The following is a 21,068-nucleotide window of genomic DNA, read 5'->3' as shown; positions in this document are numbered from 1 at the left end:
CCAGATTCACTCATCAAACATTCGCCGCCTTGTGAATACTAATTTGCTAGAATAATCTTCTGAGTTTAGATTGATGATGGAGCTGTGAAATCTGGGTTTTTCTCAATTTACAAAAATAAAAGTAAAGTAAAGTAATTGCCTGCTTTTTTCAGGTGGGCTTTAAGTCCAACTACCAATTAGGTGTCGTGGACGGAGGCGACAATTTACAGAAATATTTGTAACTTTGCTTACTTAGAACCTCAATATTACTTCACACTAATTGTTAATATTAATAAATTAAGGATTACTGCCAATTAAGAGTGGTAAATAATAATGAAGTCAGACTATTAATAAATGGTGATGTACATTAATTTTATAAGGAAGAGATCTGTAAATTGTACAAACATCTAATATTAAACAGCTTGGAACATCTCTTATTAGAATGCTCTATATATTCCAGCTTTCGATCTAAATTTTTGAAACAATATTGTATCTGACAAGAGCACATCAAATCTCGTTAATATCTTAACTTTTGATTGTGTTGAAACAATAAATAATGTTTGCTTTTACCTATTAGAGATCTGTAGACTGTCAGCAGAGTTAAAATGAAATCAACATTTTCAAATTTAATATTAATATTCCGTAAAGTTGAAGAACTCTGTCTCCACTACTTAGTAGTTTTGTTTTGTTTTCTTCTCTTTTTTGTGTATTATGTGAAATTTTGAGAGTTAAGTTTTAATTTATTTTTTCTATCCTGTTCTTTATTATTTTGTAACTATATAAATATCTTGAAATACTGAGATTTAAATTGTAATACTGAGATTGTCAACTCTATGCTAAGGTTTAAGGGAACTGTCACTAATAAATGGGTTGTTACGACAATAAGCAGGCTGAGAGCGGACCACGCGGTGTGCGGATCGTATCTACACAGGATCAACAAAAGGTCCTCTCCTCTTTGCGTAGATTGCAATGAGGAGGAGGATTTCAAACATGTAATAATGATATGTCCACGTTATGTGGTAGAAAGGAAACGAATGTTTGACGATATATACAGGTATTTAGATGCACCATTTCGCTACGAAGACATTATATTCTCCACCAACATTTATGTGCTTAAGTCGATAGCAGAGCTAGCAATGAAATATGAATGTATTTAAAAGCTATAGCCGAATTAGAATGAATGGAAGAAAATGCTTAGAGAAGGATTACGTGATTTTAATTTTGGTTAAGCTATAAGGATGGCAGGAGCACAGAGTGCTGCTCCATCCATTAGCCGTAGTTTATGTAAATAGCAGTATATAGTAGAATGATGAATGTGTGAAGCGAATGTATTTGTAGGTAAGAATGGAGAATGAGTGATATTCTAGTGATAAGCACCTAGTCGATGGTGGCTGTATGGCGGAAGCCAATGCAAAAAAAAAAAAAAAAAAAAAAAAACTATGCTAATAGATGTATTTCATAGAGCATACTAATTTGCTAGTTTATATAGTGTACAGTTGCAAATAAATAATAGCAGTGAAATACACTGAATACGCTTAGAAAAGCAGTAATTACGGTAGATTAATTTTGATCAACACCTTATTGTTGCGTTCTCTTTTACAAAAATATCAATAATGGCTTCCTACGAGGTTTCTTTTTTTGGGGGTTACGGTGGAAACCAACACACATTTAAAGGCAGACCAATTTACAAAAACCCACGGGATCTCAAAATTATTTTACAATGGAAACTCATAATAGTGAATCTGCGCGATTACAATAACTTCTCTTTTTAGTTGGGTAAGAGAAAGTAAAAATGTGATTACTGCATAAATTACTACTGTAATCAAGAGTAGTGTCAGGAGAAGGCTTTAAAAATTAATGAAGCTAAAAAAAAAATTGGTACTTGATTAAAGAGGGTTTCTGATTAAAAGATGGAAAAGTATATTAAATGAACTTGTTTTGAGATAAGATGAATCTGTCCAAGGGAAATTGAACAGCACATCTAAGGAAAGAGCTGGTTAAGGTTAAAGATGAGAGAAGCTGGGGTGGATAGTGAAGGAAAGCCGTAAGGAGATTAATAAAACGGAACTCTGGAGATTGCAGATCGCCAGGAAATGATCCGAATAAGTTTTGCTGTTCTAGGTTAAGGGTAAAGCAGAGAAGGGCCACAAACTACTCATTTAGCCAGTAAATAAGAGTAATCCCTAAAATCTGAAACACTCATTTATTTAGCAAAACCAAATTTAGATTTATGTTCAACATTGTACTGGATAGATAAAAATCGAGACAGAAATAAAACTATTGTAAACGCTTCAAAAACGTGATGGCTCCCCGCAATCGGTTCATCAAATTAGTCATAACTAGAATCCTAAGATTAAATCCTAAGTAACAAAGGTCAAAGTTATAAAAAAAAGTCTGTAAAACGTCTAGACACCAGAACTATAACATCACACTAATGCCAGTACGATGTCAAAACGTTGAGAGGGTCTATTAGGGCGTTCTTGGCCAATGGCAACAAAAGCACGGACTACCTTAACATTGATGTTGTGAAGCTATAAAGAAACCAGAGTGATATTCAGTAAAAATTCTTAGTCTAAAGCAAATTTACTTAGAGCTTAGCAAATTGATTTCAGTCTTGCGAGTGCTTTTTAATTAAGATTCCTCTTGAAAAGTGACACTCTTATAAATTGCTTGCCCTACAATCTTTTTGCTAGGAGGTTATTTGATTTGTCTAGGGTGCAGCTGATAGACTTGTATCTATTCCTTCCTCTAATAATTGCTGCTGTAATAATAAAATTCTCTTAACCGTGCAAATTTTGGTACATTTATAATTACACAATTGATGTTTTATTACTAAATTTGGAAAATGCCCCTTGGAGTAGAATAATTCTTTGGGTTTTACGAACTCGCGGCCTTCCAAATTGGCAAAAAAGGAAGTTATATTAAAATTTTATTTAAATACCTAATAGTTATTTATTATTTTTTTTCTAAGAATAGATCCTGAAATGCCATCGAAGTTGCAGAGGAATTTTTATTAAAATTATTTCCATTGAAAATCGAACTTTATTTACGTGGCGGATTCCATTGATGCGGCCATTGCAATGCCTACTAAATTAAAAAACACTCCATGAACTTTGAAACCTTTATCACTTTTTTAAAAAATTATTACCATTAATTTATTGGTTTAGGAATGTTCGTAATGAAATTTTTGTAATATTTCTATTCTTTCTTTTTTTTGAAGTAGTACGCCTGTCTGACAATTTTGATCGCTAACTTCCTGTTAATCCTGAATCGAAGCTGAAAGATTCAGTTTCCTTCTGTAGAGTTCACTTTTTGATATACAAGCATGAGAGTAATTTGGCAGGCATAGTGTCATTTGTTTGTAGTCATTGCGCACTGCTTTGGGAAATGGCCGCACTTTGTGCAATGAAATATTTGGATTCAAAGAGACCATTTTGACGGACTTGAAATGGTACTTTAATGAGAGTGGTAGATTTAGGAGGAGTAACCATTGTTAACACTGAATGCGAGAGTAGGATAAGATATAGGGTTTTCCATTCGTGTAGGATAGGGAGGCCCGCACGTTGCCTAAGTTCTGATGCCTTAAGGCATCCACTCAAATAAAAATGAAAACTAGTGCCCAGACGTTTGTTTCATGCAGAATTCAGATTATGCACCCGAAGTGCTGTCGATAGAGTGAAATTGCAATTAATTCAAGGATTACGCAAAGCATGAGAGATCAGTGTCAGCAAGAATATCGTCGTTCATGTTTGTTTATGAAAAAACGCTTAGAGTCAGTTTCTTTTTTACATTAAGTTCAGCCAAACTTCCTCGCGTGGTTCACAATTCGATCAAAGAAGTCAGATCGAATAACTGCGCTTAGATAGTATATTGAGACTGATTACTCTTTCAGCACCTATCAGCAAGATTTAAGATAGCCTATTCGGCGAGAGCTACAAGGAAAAATGCCTGGATTTCTGCTCTTACACCAATTCAAGATCTACCAAACACATTTCTATCACTATTATTTCACAAGTATTTTCTGTACTTTACAGTTATGTTTTGATTTTTTCTGTTCTGTTATTATCAAATACTAAATTTGTAAATATTAATGGTAATACTTTTGAATTGTAGTGTAAGCGAAATGTTTACCACTCACCATCTATATTGTACAAATGTGTCTAGTTATAGATGTAAAATAAAGTAATAATAATAATAATAATAATAATAATAATATAGGGGAGGGATTAGCTATGTGGTTAGCGTACTCGATTCCCACGCGGAGGTCCCGGGTTCGAATCCAGCTGCTAACCCTTAGATTTTCTCTTCCTAGGAGCTTCTTACAGAAAAAAAAAATAAAAAATAAATAAATAATAATAATAATAATGTAAAATTATGAAATAAAAATAAAATAATAAAATAGGAGATAACTCAAAAACTAAAACACATAAAACATGATAATAATTTACTTAATACTCATAAGGGTTGAATAAACACAAATTAACCTAAATATAGTTTATTCACATAATTCATAATTCATAATATTCATAAAGCGTAACTTCCATAAAGAGTGACCAAACTCAACTCAACTCAACTAAGGAATGTCTCCAACTACCTGCAACCCTCTAGCTACCCCTAACGGTCAGCCCTTCTCTTACACCCTCTACAGGGTTGCCAAATATCAAACATTCCAATTTACTACAATAATAATAATAATAATTTTTTTTTTTTCAGGTGGGCCAGTCCTGGTGATGTGGGACTTACACCTACCAAAAACCTCCCCGTCCCCTAGCTAAACCTTCCACGGAACCGTTTACCACATTACTTCGTGGAAGGCCTTCGCTATTCGCCCTTTCGGGCTTCCGCATCTTTAGGCCACATCTACTCTTTCTCCCTCTCAAGTGGCACGGGATACTTGCTGGAGAGGGTGTGTGCTCTCCACGAACTTCTTCTTCCTCAGGACGTCCTCAACAAATACAGCCACTGCTGCCCATCCTCTCACCTCACGGAGCATTCTTTGAGTGACGTCCTCCGGGCTAAAGTCGCCTATTGCATCGGCCGCTCGTTCTTCTTTCCACGCCCCACCGACTGCAGGCAAAAAAGACATGGTAGGCATCCTCCTCCACACATTCCTCGCAGTGGGTACATTGAGGGTCTTCTGCTTTTCCGATCCTATGGAGGTACTTTCGGAAGTACCCATGCCCCATCAGGAACTGGGTGAGGTAATAGTTTACCTCCCCATGTTGCCTCTCGACCCACGGTTTGATATTTCGGATCAGTCTCGCTGTCCAGCGTCCCCGCTCATCCGCATCCCAGCGTTCCTGCCAAGCATCCATCGTCTGGGCACGTTCCTCGCGCCTTTTTCTGGCCTTTGGCAATACCTCCGCTATAATAATAATAATAATAATGATAATAATAATAATAATAATAAATTTCACAGTCCCTTTTAACACCAACTTTTTTTGATTTACTAACTGATTAAGTGCTAGTTTCAGTCATTAAAAAATTGTATTATGCCGAGCTTTCGACCTAGGGCTTTCATTCTGTTGAAACTATGATTCAGTCACCAAAAATAATGAACAGTAATAACTGATTAAGGTTTTATTTATTTATTTTACTACGTGCTCCTGAATGACTACACGTATGTCAAGACTTTTAGATACAAGACAATCAAGTAAATTCCAATCCATTCACAAATTATTCAAATTTAAATAAATAGTCTTTTATAATTACATGATGTTTTCACAGGCTAGCTTCTACCTTTAGTGGACAACTCCTTAAGTAGGTCAAATTCCAGCAGTGGACAGTGGAATAGCAGATGATCCCAAGACTGAACGGTTACCCGATCACATGGTCAAGCAGAAGAAGCGATATAAATATTCTTTACATTTTCCATGTCCAGACAACATTTGTGTCATTTTAAACGTGTTCATGTAAACTGATAAAGGTTTAAGGCAAGGGAAGCCAAATCGTAGAGGGCTTTTGGTAACGCTTGGAGACAATAATTACTTGTTACAATAATTAGAAGAATATTACAATCGCGAGCAGTATTAAAGTCCTCACTTTCTTAATTCACTAAGAATTTGTATGGATCTAGTTTAAAAATAAAAAGTATTTATTTAGAAAACCATGTTCCCTCAGAACTAAATTAATACAAATAGGAAAGTTGATATTGGATTCTTTCTGCTTCATAATCTAAAAATGCTACCAATGTAGCAAAACTAGAATGAAATAAACCAGAACAAAAAGAATAAAATCTTTAATAAAAAAAAGAAAAAAAGTAATACTATTTGATGATGAGAAAAATGAAAAATAAAACCATGAGATAGTAGAAATTCTCTGGCCATCTGGGAGAAAGAATACTTGAACACTTAATTGGACCATCTCTAATCCAATCCATTTCCCATGGTAATCTTTATGGATGGTAATCATTTGTTAAAAGAGAAAAGTGAAATTCTAATTTTAAATATTATCAGTTTATATAAGAGGTCGCAATATGGCGACCCTTTCAGGCAACATTCAGCTAGGGTTTTATGGGTTATTCGCAAAGTGATAAATTATTCACATTTTTCTTTTTCCTTATGTTTACTATTGCATTAGAAATAACTATTTTGAAAAGTATTTGCTGAGGGTTATAAAAATAAAGACTAGAGTGAGTATTATTGACACACTACTAACCATTATGCCTTTCTAAAGCTCCCGCATGAATGCATTAATTTTTACAGAAATGATAAAATCAATGTTTTCAAGCAAAGAACAAAGTTTAGAGAAAATTGTAAGCTGCACAATCGAAAAACATTGCAAAAAAAAATGGAGGAAATATCTCTCTAATAAAAAGTGGTACTTTCGGGATAAGGAATATTCCTCAAATTCGATATTTTAGCGACACATTTTTCCTTTGTTAACATAAGTATATACGAGATATGTGGCATTAGAAAATTGATGTTAACCTTCAGTTAAGAAAAGTCTTCTTACATTATTCTCCTAGAAGAATTTCTTTAATAGAATTTTGCTAGAAAAATGTTTTAGATAAAAGTTTCGAGACCAACATGAGCACAATGAGTGTTGGAAGCTTAAAGAAAGTTGTTAGAGACATTTAGAGAAGTTTTTAAAAGAATAAAAAGTACGTAAATTCAATGAGGTACTTTGAATAGGTATTTTGATCGTTAAATTAACGTTGGGTTTCCTTCCAGAGACTTTTTTACTCAAAAGATTGATGAAAATCTCAAAAATGGCATGTAGATTATTTCTATACATGGCATTCCTTACGGCCGAAAGTGGCTCCACTGTCCATGGCTAAGTTTATCTCTTCATTTTCGTGGCTTCAGTGATTTCATGAACTGTTCTAGTCTTTAGAACAATGGTGGGCTAACTACAGCCTGCAGGCTATCTCCGTTGAAAGGTTCCATCCAGCCCGTCATATATTTTATAAAAATAATTAAAAATAATTACTCTTAAAATTTAAACATTCAAGTTTTTAATACGAGTTGAAAAATTGGGGTAATATTACGAATTTTGATTTATATATGATACGCTACTGGTTGCGTCAGCTGCTTTGAAAGTTTCGCGAGCGATTTGAACCAAATTATGGCGAACTATTATCAAAACACTCGCAGCTTCAGACATCGCATTGGTTTAATTTTGATATTATAAAAATGGCTTACTCACTTACTGTATTTTTTTTTAATAATAAAAAAAAAATTATTATGTCCCGTCAAAATCTTTCCTTTTAGTTTTTGGCTCGCTCCTAACAACTATTGCCCATCACTGCTTGAGAATAAGGCTCCTATTCTGGGATACTTGCTATGTAATTTTGATCTGGTTTAGGAGTCTCTTGGGAGAGTCTTTAGGAGTCTTTAGGGCATCCTGCATTGAGCGAGGTAGCATAATATAGCTCTAATAGCAAAGAACATGTCAACGATCCAAGATTTGTATCTTTATAGCTTGTTATCATCTACGGCCCTTGGCACTTCTGGAGAGGCTGTTACCTACAGTTAGCATATTCAACGAAAAAAGCCCATTCCACTAGCAGGACAAGGCAACTGGCACATCTCCAAGCGGCCCGTCTGTAAGTGGTAAGCAGGCATTGACCAGGTCTATGTTGAGTGTCCATGTTGGCTAAAATCTAGCCTAATGCCTTCTTTAAAGCTCGGAAGGTCAGAAAAGATCGCTGGGCCACAGGTCCCGTCCTAGTGGAGAATATAACAGGAGAAGAGGAAACATCTCTTATATCCTCTCTAATTACAAAACCGATCTCGGGTGATGCGAGGCCCTTGGAGCCTAGAGAACACAATACAAAACATGTGATTAATGGGAAATTATGAACCTTGTAAAAGAGCGAAGTTTAGCCCACTAGAACTACAAAGGGTCGTCACAATAAGCCCCTTCTCTTCCAAAGGTAATGTGATTAATCTAGAGCCTTTAGGCGGGCAATGTCAGGAGAACATTGCACCCCTATTTGAGGGCGTCGAAATAGCTAGACTACATGTTCAAACGAGAGAAGATCCTGGGGAACAGGAATCGCCCTGAATCTCAGTAACAAATAATATAAACACACATAGGTAGATAATTTTTTCTTTTTATCATTTTTGGCAAAAAATAAATACAACTCAAACGTTCGGAGTTAAATGCGATGAAATTATATACATTGTTCTTTTAAAAAAAATCCGTTTACAATATAAATTCAAATAAATGTACCGTTATCATTTAGGTGCCTGCAACTGAATTTGAATTGAATTATTGTAATTATTAGAGCACAGAGTTAATGAAAATGGCTTTTGAATTAAATTATTTATTTCTTTATTTATTATTTAAGAAATTTGTTATAATTACAACTCTGTAAAAAGTGCTTTGACATTAAATTTAAAAAAAAAAGTGGAGTTAATCGATTTGTGCAATGAACGGCTCATATTTATTAGAAAAATATATTTAATTAAAATTCCAAATTTTGAACAAATTGGTGGCGAACATGAGTGCCATTGCAAAGATGGGTGAAACAACGAGAACTATATTAGCAAGAAAAGTCGCCCTGTGAGTGCAAATCCAGAGTTATTCGTTTTAGGAAATGTATTCACAAAGCGAGCACAAACCTCAAACTAGAAAAACCCTTTCTTTGGTATCATGATTGATAAATGTGAACTAAGTTGGAACTTTGAAATGGCAGCATATCATCATTTAAAAGAAAAAGTAACTAATAGAAAATCATTAGTTATTTAGAAGTAATCACTAAACAAACTAAGAAGATATATATATTATTCTTTGAAACCCGCAAAATAGGCATGTCGCTTTTCTACAGTAACTAAGGGCCAGCTATTTTTCCAAATAACTGTAACAGGCTAGAACCTCTCTTTCGAAACATCTATTCTGGTTTCTCCTAGTGTGATACGATTTATTTCTCTTTATAAGGGACAGAATGACGGCTAGAAATACTTTGATTTGAGTCGGTGTTTCTTTAGAGAAAGAGAAACTGAAGCTACTTTTCCCACCCGTACTTTCTTAGATGTCAACTTTTGTTTGACAAAGACAGAAAATATAGTACTAATGTCACATGTACTCAAAAATATATGCTTTGACACTGCTCAGTAACTGGCTATTGAATAATAAATAAATTATTTCAGAATCCATTTTCATTAACTCAGTGCTCTAACGTAAATCGTTGCATTAATTCAACTCAATAATAAAATAATAAAAGAAAATAATTTGGGTTGAAAACTAAAAGTAACACTCCCCGAAATGAAAAAAACAAAAATAAATTAAAAACTACACGAACCTGTCTGTGAAATAGCAATTTATGTTTGCAAATTTGTTCAAAATTGGGAATTTTAATTAAATATGTTTTACTAATAAATATTTGAGCCGTTCACTGCACAAATCGATTAACTCCACTTATTGAAATTTATGTGACAAAGCACTTGGTTCAGTCGTAGTTTTTTGACAAATTTATAACAAATTTCCTAAATAATAAAGATTCGACACCATTAATCGACAAATTTTTTGCCATTGATTAATAAATAATTTATTTCAGAAGCCATTTTGATTAACTCAATGCTTTAATGTAAATCGCTGCAATAATTCAACTCTAATTCAGTAGCAGGCGTTGAATGATAACGGTAAATATATTTGCATTTATATTATAAACGGATTTTGACGTGAATACGTCTTTAAATTTGCTATCATATGGAGGCAATCCAAAAAACCTAATGATAACAAAATCAGGGGATACAGTTTGGCATTATAGTTTCGAATCTATCGTCTACATCCAAAATTAAATTAGACCACTGGATAGCTAAAAGATCAAAGAATTCATTACGATAAGCGAGGACTGTGACGCATCGCGCGCGGTGGAGGGGGAAGCGCCGCCATTTTGAGATCATTTTGCTGCGTATCGAGATTTGCAATTAGTATAACTTTTGACTCGGAGAAGCTACGATGTTCGTTCAAGTTTTAATCGTCAGCTGTCGTCACAATCTATTGATTGTATATAAAACATTAGTGTAAAATAGTGACAGTGAATATAATAAGGTGTTAGAATAAACAAATATTATCAAAAATGTCGGCCTATACGCGTCGAAAAGCCAAAACCAAATACAGAGATCGTATACGGTTGGAAAGGGCTTCTCAAGAACAATCGAATGGTAATAATAAAACACCATATGACCGAGTCAAGCTGTGCCGGGAACGTAAAAGAATGAGCGGATCAACGACGGTGTCATTAAATCTGAAGCAGTGGCGGTTGAAATTATGCAAGTGGATGATAAAATCGCTTCTACATCGTCAACGGACTGTATAGGCATAGATTGTGTTCGATCGTCGATTTGTTTCCTTGATTTCATCCTAAGTACATAAATAAAAATATTTTATATAAAAAATATAACCCGTTACGTAAACGTATTCACGTACAACACACGGCCGTGTCCATGACACAGCCACACGTTAATTTAAAAAAAAAAAAATGCACATTATCTCATCGCATTTTTCCACTTTTTTGTTTTATGAAGTTAATTGAGTTGTGCAGTAAACGGCTCATATAAAATAGTCAAATCCATTACACTGAAATAGCACCTTCCAGAAAACCCGAACCTTTCCATTCATCTAGAAATGCTCTAAATCGAATAATAACAATAATGGTCCTAAATAAATAATCAAATAATCATAATAAAAGTTATATTATGACAGTGTTAAAAGTTAAGTACCGTATGATTTGTTCAGAAAGTCGAGTGATTTTGACCACAACATTGTTTTATTGAATTTACAAAATGTCCGGTTTCTTTAAAATGAAAGTTCCAGTGAATTAAGCTGCAATTTGTTTTAATATAAAGAGAAAAGTATATTTAACTAATAGTAATTAATAATTTTAGTAATCTTAAAGTGCATTTTTACTAATCGATTCCCAAGCTACAGAACCTACGTAAACCATTTCTTTTGGTCCATTGAGTAACTTAAAAAATAATGTAGGATGCTTAGAGGAAGAATATCTTTAGAATAATCTATTCAAGGGATGAAAAAAAACCAGAAAAGTAAATCTATCAGTTTTTGTTCGTAAAACATGAGTATTGCACGGAAAATATGGATTAGCTAGTAAATGTGCCTGACGTTGACAGGAGATGTGAGAAATTGCATGGCCGTTCAGCTCGGAATTTAAAGCCAAGCTCTGCTAATTATTTGAACATTATTTATAGAGATTTCTTTCATCCCGCTGTATCTAGCCTTCTCATGATGGGCCATCATAGGGTAGTCCTTATTCTATTCTTTCAATTCTTTTTGTTTTAAGTATTACACGCAATTAAATTACTTGTTGCCTATAGGCAGTTGTAAATTATACAGGGTGAACCAGTAAGTATTGTCCATAGGTCTACAGTGTGCAGAACATCTAAAGTGGAGTTCAATGACGTATTGGCCAACTTCATACTTTCCACTGTTCTTGAGTGACGTAACTTTAATTTTTTTTTTTCTAAAATCATTACTTTTTTGCAATAAAAATGTTATTACTAAGAAAGTTTTAGTCCGAATTCGATTCTGATGAAACAGTTAGAAAGACAGATAAATTTTCTGAAACGATACCATTTTGAAGGATAAATTATTCTCCAAACATCCTCAATCTTCCTCCGGAAACTGGGAAAATACAAGTAATCGAAATTGTTAAGAAAACTCATTTGTTATGTGATCATTGTCAGACCTAGGTGCTGGCACTTTTTTTAATAAAAGTTTCCTTGCCTAATGGGTGCTCGTTAACACGTTTTCTTGCAAAACAAATGTAATTTCTCATACGAAGATAATAGGAGTCCTGGAAAATGATATACCGTTTGAAAGGCCATTAGACAAGGAAACTTTTGTAAAAAGTGCCAGCACCTAGGTCTGATAATGATCACGTAAGGGCCTAATAAGTTTTCTTAATAATTTCGATTACTTTTATTTTCCCAGTTTCCGGAGGAAGATTGAGGCTGTTTGGAGAATGACTTAAGTTTCAAAATGGTGTCTATTTTTAGAAAATTTATCTGTCTTTCTAACCGTGTCATTAGAATCGAATTTGGACTAAAACTTTTTGAGTAATAACATTTTTATTGCAAAAAAGTAATATTTTTAGAAAAAAAATTAACGTGACGTCACTCAAGAACAGTGGAAAATATGAAGTTGGCCAATACGTCATTGAACTCCACTTTGGATGTACTGCACACAGTAGACCTATGGACAATACTTACTGGTTCACCCTGTATAGAGTGAAACAGTCCATTAGTTCTCGTCAATTCCGTGTAAACCTTTAACCAAATTCAGGGACTTTGTTCTGGAGTACATTAAGTTCTGACTAAAACGTTATGCCTTTTCTAGTACTTCCGCAATTAAGCCATCAAAGTAATAAAACACAGTAATGTGTGCATCTTTCCTGACAAAAAAAAAACTCTAATATAAGAATTCAGATCTTTTAGAACTTTATTAATTCAGTTCAGCAGTTACGACAATTGTGCGTGAGGCTCTAGAAGAATTGAAATAACCATTTCGCAAAGATCAATCGGATAACACTTGCTTATCATCGCTGTTTTTATCCGTGGTAGCACGCGTAGTCCAGCAAGTGTCATGTGAGAACGGATACATAAGTGAAGTCGAATTCTCTACAACAAACTCATTAATCTACCTGTGGTGATGAATGGAAATCCAAAACCAATCACGCATGCGTGCAACGACAGATAAAGTAAACGATATTGCCCAGCATTTTCAGCTTGCTTATTTTATTTAGGTTGATGGTCGGCCTTGTAAAGATTCTTTCTTTGAATACTCGACATCGACAATTAGACCATTTAGATGTAATTAGACTCCACTTAACTAATATAATTAGAGAAAGTAATGAAAGATTGTTGAGATAGTTATAATTAATAATAATAATATAATTGAAGGCAACAAGAAGATTTGTGTAACTTTTTTACTTTACTTACAAATCAACCAATTTTAAATTTTAGCTTTGGATTCAACGAGAAGTGATCTAAAAATGAGCCAAGGTCTTGGTAAGTCACTTTCGTTGGATCTTCATGTTTCAATTCGTCCATTTCGGCTCCACCATTCGGCCCCTTTGCTTTATACGTCATAGCACCAGCCTCCAGTGACCATTCTGTGGTAAAATACTGCATGGATAAATGTTTGCAGTCGATTTCCCACGGATTTTTATTATTAATACGAAACATTTGTTCACAAGATGGGCATTGGTTTGAATTTTTTTTAACTTTACGAATTGCCGTATTAGGATTAGAATTAAAATTGTGTTTTAATCTTCTTTCAAGCCATCTTCTGTTCTGTAATAATCGCTGGGAAGGAGATCTGAAAAATATTTAAACAGAATCTGGAGCTAACACTTTTACAACTAAGCTCTAAGTTCTAACTCAGAAATTGTCTTCAAATTCAGTTTCAGTTGTAGGCATTTAATTTAAATCATATTAGAAGTTTGGTTGTCACATTGGAAACAAAATGCAACATCAGTTTTGTGATTTTAAATTGGTACCCTATTGGTGGTTGAAAGTGCTTACAATATCTTGATTTTTCAAAGGGTAGAGTTATTGCTTTATCATAGCGAAGATACGAGATGTGGCTATTAAATAATGAGACTGATGCTGCTACAGAAGAACTATGCATGCGCCAAATCCTAACGACCGACAGCTGTGCAGCGTAAAGCCTTCTCTTTCGATTGCAGCGTCTCACGTGTTTGTAGAGAAATCTGTCTGACCGGAACCGTCGTTTGTGTAAGAGGTGTTAGTTTCGTTTTGCGCGAAAACATGATACTACACATGTAGTAGAGCTACGAATTGTCCTGAAATTTCACATGAAACTGGGTAAAACCGCTACTGAAACTTATCTTTTATTAAAAGAAGTTTATGGCGATGAATGTTTATCACGTGCGCGTTTTTTTGAGTAGTTCAAGCGTTTCCAAGATGGCTGAGAAGACGTCGGAGATGATGACCGCCCGGGTTGCTCTTCCACATCCAAAACGGATGGAAATATCGACTTAAGCTTGCTTAACTCCGTGAAAGAGTAAGGAAAAAACGACCCGATTTGAGGAAGAACTATGTCATGGGTTCTCCATCAAGACAACGCGCCGGCTCACACTGCGTTGTCTGTCAAGACGTTTCTAGCCAAGTACAACATCCCAGTTTTAGGCCATCCGCCTTATTCGCCTGACCTGCCCCACGTGACGTTCATCTGTTCCCGAAAGTCAAATTTGACTGAATGCGATTTCAGTCCGCTGAAGCTGTGAAAGAAAAAGCGACACGCGTCATGCAGGAGCTCACAGAAAGACTTCTAGCACTGTTTCGAACAATGGTAAATTCGCATGGAGCGTTGTAGGGATAGGGGAGGGGTATATATTGAAGGTGATAATAACTAAATATGTTTAAATTTAAAATAAAATGTTTTAAAGCAATTGTCTCGTTATTTAATAGCCACACCTCGTATATTGGCAAGATGGGCAAATCATCTGAGATGTCTGGATTTAGAGAGGGTCCTCAATTCTAAATAATAATAAAAGAGACTTAATTTTAGAAATCCATTTTTTCAGACTCAGGAGACTTCAAAAACTCAAAATGACAAAAATGAACGATTACAATAGTTTCACTGGAGAACCTGTAGAATATAACCTCTCACTACAGCGTTTACATGTGTGAGTTACCGTAAGTTTATTCGTTGCTATGGTAGTTGATAAATAATGGCACTATATTTCATTTTCCCGGTAACTTCACATAGAAACCTTCAAACACATCTCTTTTCTCTTGAGGAATGGTTTAAAAAATGGAAAATCAAGTTAAATGAAACCAAATCTCAAAATATTACTTTTACTCTCCGCCGCATCACTCTTCCTCCGATCTTCTATGACTCAATTCCAATTCCTCCTGCCAATGTTGTCCGTTATCTTGGGCTTTATTTAGACAAAAGACTGACTTGGAACCCGCACACACGACTTAAACGAACTGAAGTTAACAGGCGTTATCGACTACTTAAAAGACTTCTAGACCAACGTTCAAAACTTTCACTTAATAACAAACGACTGATTTACAATTCCATACTAAAACCCGCCTGGACGTACGGTATTGAACTGTGGGGTTCAACGAAACGCTCCAATCTTCAACGAATTCAATCTCTTCAGTCTAAAATTCTCCGCACTATCGTTAACGCTCCATTTTATGTTTCTAATCTAACCATCCACACAGACCTGGAAATTCCGTTTGTTGGTCAGGTTGCACGAACTCGCTATAAAAGTTTTTATCAGAACATGCACTCTCATTCCAATCCTCTTGTCCGCCACTTATCATCTCATCACCATCCAGATCATCCTCCCAGACGACTAAAACGCCAGTGGCCTCGCGATTTTCTCTCTTCTGAGGAGAGTAGCTAATCCTAGAGAAGACTTAGGGAGTGTTATCACTGGGTAACTTCTCCCCTCAATTAGTGGAGTTTGTAGTGGTATCAGCTATTGACATTGTTACTAATAGTGCATCTAGCGCTGGTGTAACTTAACTAATAAATTAAAAAAAAAAAAATATTTTATTTTCTGTTTTAAAACTAATTTAATTTAGTCTTTTTCTACATTAAGGGCGCCAGCCTAATGGGAAATTAGTAAATAGGACAGACAAATAAATTTAAAGGTTTTTTTTCCACACATCGACCTTACTAAAAGGGTTACTAATTATATAGTCTAATAGGGGCTTCTCTCGCCCCTTGACCACCTACATCAATCCCTTACTATTTCAGGGGACTCTGCCCCCCGGCTACCCAATATTCTCACTGGACTTTTTTATACCCTGCACTATCAAACACGTAAACGGTCAGATTTCCTATTTCGTTAATAGTAGCCCACAGTTTTATATCTCCAATAATATAAAAGAAGTACTTACACAGTCAGAATGGCTTTAAGCAATCAAACCCACTTTTATGCACCAATCAATCGTTTCCTATCTCTTTTGTTGCTTTACTCTAAACTGGCCATCGATGGTCACCCCCATTTTTGCAGAGCTAATCACTAGCTGAGTTTTACTACTGGAGCGACACTATCACTAGCGAGATATAGCGCAGAATACTCGCTCTACAAAGACATTGCTATGTAAAGTATTCTTTTATATTCATTTTTACCAGAAATAAATGAATATTACTTGTAATCCTTTCCCCTTTTAAAATATTAGGCCCAGAAGAGTACGTCACATTGAAATTTAGAGGCAAGAATAGCAAATAGAGTAGAATAATCGCCAATTTTTTTTTCAGGCAAATAAAAAGTGACTAAACGCTGGATTCGAACTGGGATCTTTCACTTCCAAAGTCACGCTTCATAACCGCTACACCACTACTCGCCCTAAGATAAAAGAATCCAACCCCATATCATAAGTTCCTTTAATCGAATTAGCGGATGATGCCCTTATTAGTTATCAAGTTCGAACTTTTTGAACCATTTATATAATTCTTAAAGGTAAAGGACCAAAGGCATGATACCAAAAACTATAATACCTAAGGCTTTTAAGAATAATTCTATTAAAGAAATTAATTTTACTAATTAGTTGTTCTTGGGCTCTACATCGACAAACGACTCACTTGAAACCCACCCACTAGTCTTAAAAGACAAGTAATAAACAAAACGTGCGAAACTGCTTTACAGACTAGTTGGACGAAGCTCCCAATTGCCCGTTGATCTCAAACACTTAATATACTCAAACCTATGTGGACTTACGGACTAGAGCTGTGGGGTTCAACCAAACCTACAAACATACGGACTGTACAAACATTTCAGTCAAAACTCCTCCGACAGATAGTTGAGGCTCCTTTCTACGGTGACTAACCTCACCCTTCACAACGACCTCAACATTCCCTTCATAGACCAACTCGCCAAGGCTAAATACTAAAAATTCCATACTACTCTCTCGACTAGCTCTAAACCTCTTTTACTGTCTCTCGCTTCCTCTGACATCCCTAATACCCCTCCTCGCCGACTGAATCGCCAATGGCCCCGCGGCTTCCTCGCGTACTGAACGTCATGCTTCTCCTATAGGGAGTGCTACCGCTGGGTAGTTTCTCTCCTGCTCTCCTCCCGCACCAGTTGATCACACTCATCACATTTACTGATTGTATACAATGTATACAGATTGTAAATTACAATTTTTTTTTTTTTTTTAAACTAATTAGTAGCGAAGAATAACTATTTCTAGAATATGGTAGACAAATAACTATACTTACTTAATGGCTAAATTATTTTCACAGATTAGTAAATAAAATAAAATTAGAAATAGCAATTTCATAAAATACATAGAGATTAAAAGTAGATATTACCTAGGAAATACATAACAAATATTGAATACATGTTTTAATGTTAATTATTTTTATCTTTACTAAACAATTGGAATTATTTATTGGAAAACTCAGCTGATAAAGAATTGAAGGGAAATAGAAAAATATTTTTGGTTATTAATTAATAGTATGACCGTTCGGTCCTGCTACGCCTGTATCGCGCCACTAACCGCTCACGGTTGGACTACTGCTGCTTTGTATATTCATCTGCAAGTACGCGGAAACTCAAACCATTGGATAGCATCCATAACCAAGGAATTAGGTTGGCTATAGGTGCCTTTAAGAGCTCCCCAGTTGTGAGTATGTACGCTGAAGCCAGCGAGATGCCTTTGGCGTACAGGCGCAATAAATTGGGAATATCTTTCTACGTGAAACTGAAAAGTAAACAGACCATCCCTAGTTTTGCAGCAGCTTTTAGATTTCCCCAAGCTTATAGGTACAGTTCAGTGGGTACAAACAAACCATTTGGAATTAGGTGTAGACAGCTGCTTGCTGGCTATAATTATGTTGTTCCACCTGTATTCAAAATGCGCTTCAGCCCAATCCCTCCATGGTTGGTTCCACCAATTATTGCCAACTACAATCTGCTTGCGGACCCCAAACATTCAACACCTGATGTGGTTTATAATCAAAATTTCCTGTATTTACTAGCACGGATGAAACCAAAGAAAGTAATCTACACTGATGGTTCCAAGAGCGAAAGAGGCTGTGGCTCGGGAGTATTTATGGAAAACACGTCGTATATGTTCAGCCTCCGAGCAGAAAACAATGTATATGTGGCAGAAATGTACGCTTAATACAAGGCCCTAAGTCTTATGCATGGCATTTCGGGCAGAATAGTCGTCTGTACAGACTCTAAAAGTTCCCTGGATAGTCTAAGAGACCTATACTCAGAGGAATCTATTATACAGGACATACACACCATGCTGTACACCTTGGAAATTAAGCGGCACGGAGGTGATATTTATGTGGGTACCTGGACATTCTGGTATCACTGGAAATGTAGAGGCGGACAGGTTGGCCAAACTAGCCACCGTAATGCCTCCAACTGTTGAAAGATGCTGCACATCAGCTGTGGTTACCGAATGTGCCAGAAAGTGCTGGCAGGTATGACAGGATGAGTGGAGAGACGTGAGCGACAATAAGTTGAGGCTAATAAAGGAAAGTGTCCGCGCCTGGGATAGTTCAATACGGGACAACAGACGGGAGGAGGTGGTCGTGGCTCGTCTTAGGATTGGTCATAGCCGCCTCACGCATGGCTATTTAATGTGTCGTCAACTGCCGCCTCTCTGTGAAACATGCTAACGATAGATCATATCCTGGTCTCGTGTTCAAGATATAAGCGCCACAGAAAACTTCATAAAATACCACCAACGGTCAAAGAGGCACTAAGCGATGACCACTCAGTAGTGAGCAATGTCCTGGCTTACCTAAAAGCCGCCTATTTGTACAACCTAATTTAGTGAAACCTCATTTAGACAATCTTCACTTAAAAAAAAAAAAAAAAAAATTTATCTAGTTATCTGTTTTGTTTTAGATATTAACATTTATTACATTATTTCGTAGAGAGTATTTATTACATTTTTTATATTTAATATTTATTTTATAGTATTTATTTACTTTATATTTTTGTTTGTCTTGTTTTGTATATATATTTTTTATAACATTATTTTGTAGAGATTGTTATATATTTGTATTATAGTATTTATTTGTTTTGTTTTACGGTATTTATAAAATTATCTAGTCGAGTTTGTTACACATTGTGGTAAGGGTGGACAGTTTGTTAACTATATATAGTGGATGTTCTTAAGGCATAATGACCATAGCAGTTAAGTGCCTTACAAAAAAAGAAAAAAAAAAAATAGTTTTAAAACTACGGATTTTTAAATTTAATAAAACTGATTAGCAGTAATCCAAGGTAGTTAAATGGCATGTTACACGGCAATGGCACCTTTAGGGAGGATCCAACCTGACCTTAGAATACCCTAAAAAGAAATTTGCTGGATAAATATTGAAATTAAAGTTATCTTATTTTACAATAAATCGTAGGAGGCATTTTTTGAGTAATTGCGACAGTTTAATGTCCTTCAAAAACGGCCAAATTTTCACGACTCATTTGACTTTTTGTCTTTATAATGAAACCCACTGAACATAGGAAACAGTAATCTATCACCATCTCCTCTCCCCATAGGGAGCTAGAAGATGAGTCCCAGGGTTTGCGCAGAGTCCTTGATTGTTCTCAGCTCATTTGGAACGGTCGTCCAGTCCAGCTGCTACCTTTGATTAATAATGTTTTTTACTGAGCGAATTATATCGTTAGGTAAGCTCCTATCCTCTGAATATTAGACTTATAATATATTTGCATAATTAAAGATTACGAGTAGCTCTTTTAGTTCCAATTTTTGTTTTCAACTAAAGCCAAGGTCTTTCTCTGTCTTATACAATTAATATAATAATTTTGTTATTTTCTATCAAACCATATCTGGGCACCAAAAAAGCAGTGATTCATTTGTCAGAAATTGATGAACAAATTTTCTGACAGTAACGGAGCATTTAAATTGAATAATTTTATTCATTTCGTGACCACTGTACACACTTCATCTTCCCTACAAATCTCGAAGGTAGCCTTCAGGCTTTCAATTCTAGAAAGCTGATCGAAATGACAGAGGAGAACTGCGTAAATGCTTGAGGCTACGAAAAACGCTAGTACCATTTTTGAACGTTCAGGCTTCGTTTAACATGTTAAATATAATTTTTTACCTTATTTTATTTTTTAATTTTTGAATGCTGCATCTTAATAAAAGTAATGTTTTATTCTTTTGAAAAAATATTTTAGGCAGGTTCAGCCTTGGAGAGTAAAACTGAGTGTTTATACTGAACACTTAAAGAAAAAAAAAAAAAAAACAGCAGGTTATATAAATCCATAAAATATAAAGAACATTTTCAAGTTTTTACTCAATTACATTTTTATACGAAGTATAAATAAATGCTAAAATGTATTCTGTATGTCTAGAGAAAGTTAAAGCAAAAATAGTTCTCATGAAATACGTTCAGAATAAATAGTCTGTTTCAAGTTCACCCTGTAGACACATTTAAGTACTAGCATTTGTCTAGTTCCTTAGTTTACGTATGTAGGTTTACTCTCTAACATTCATTTCTTTTAGTTTTATTTTCTTAAATTTTTTTTTATTATATTTTATACTAATTTGCTTTATGAATTTCTTTCTGTCTCTCCGCGAACTCATAATTCTTTTCTTTTAAGTAAAATGAACAAAACGGTGTTTCATAAATTCAGACGAAAT

At 35.1% G+C, this 21,068-nt stretch overlaps 1 protein-coding gene and 1 long non-coding RNA gene across 6 annotated transcripts in view; both read right to left on the bottom strand.

The window, feature by feature from the left end:
- The window catches only part of LOC141457119 (tachykinin-like peptides receptor 99D), a 470,553-nt gene that overhangs the window by 95,076 nt on the left and 354,409 nt on the right, over positions 1-21,068 (bottom strand). The window lies entirely within an intron of this gene.
- LOC141457125 (uncharacterized) lies at positions 13,359-17,774 on the bottom strand. Its single transcript, XR_012460206.1, has 2 exons — positions 17,656-17,774; positions 13,359-13,764 (listed from the first exon to the last, which is right to left on the bottom strand). It is a non-coding gene; the product is annotated as an uncharacterized lncRNA (long non-coding RNA).

Source organism: Rhodnius prolixus, unplaced genomic scaffold (genome assembly GCF_049639745.1).
Source record: "Rhodnius prolixus isolate KJV_2025 unplaced genomic scaffold, Rpr scaffold_10, whole genome shotgun sequence".
Classification (NCBI taxonomy): domain Eukaryota; kingdom Metazoa; phylum Arthropoda; class Insecta; order Hemiptera; family Reduviidae; genus Rhodnius; species Rhodnius prolixus.
The sequence above is the reverse complement of the archived record's forward strand: the minus strand, read 5'-3'. Positions and strand labels throughout refer to the sequence as shown.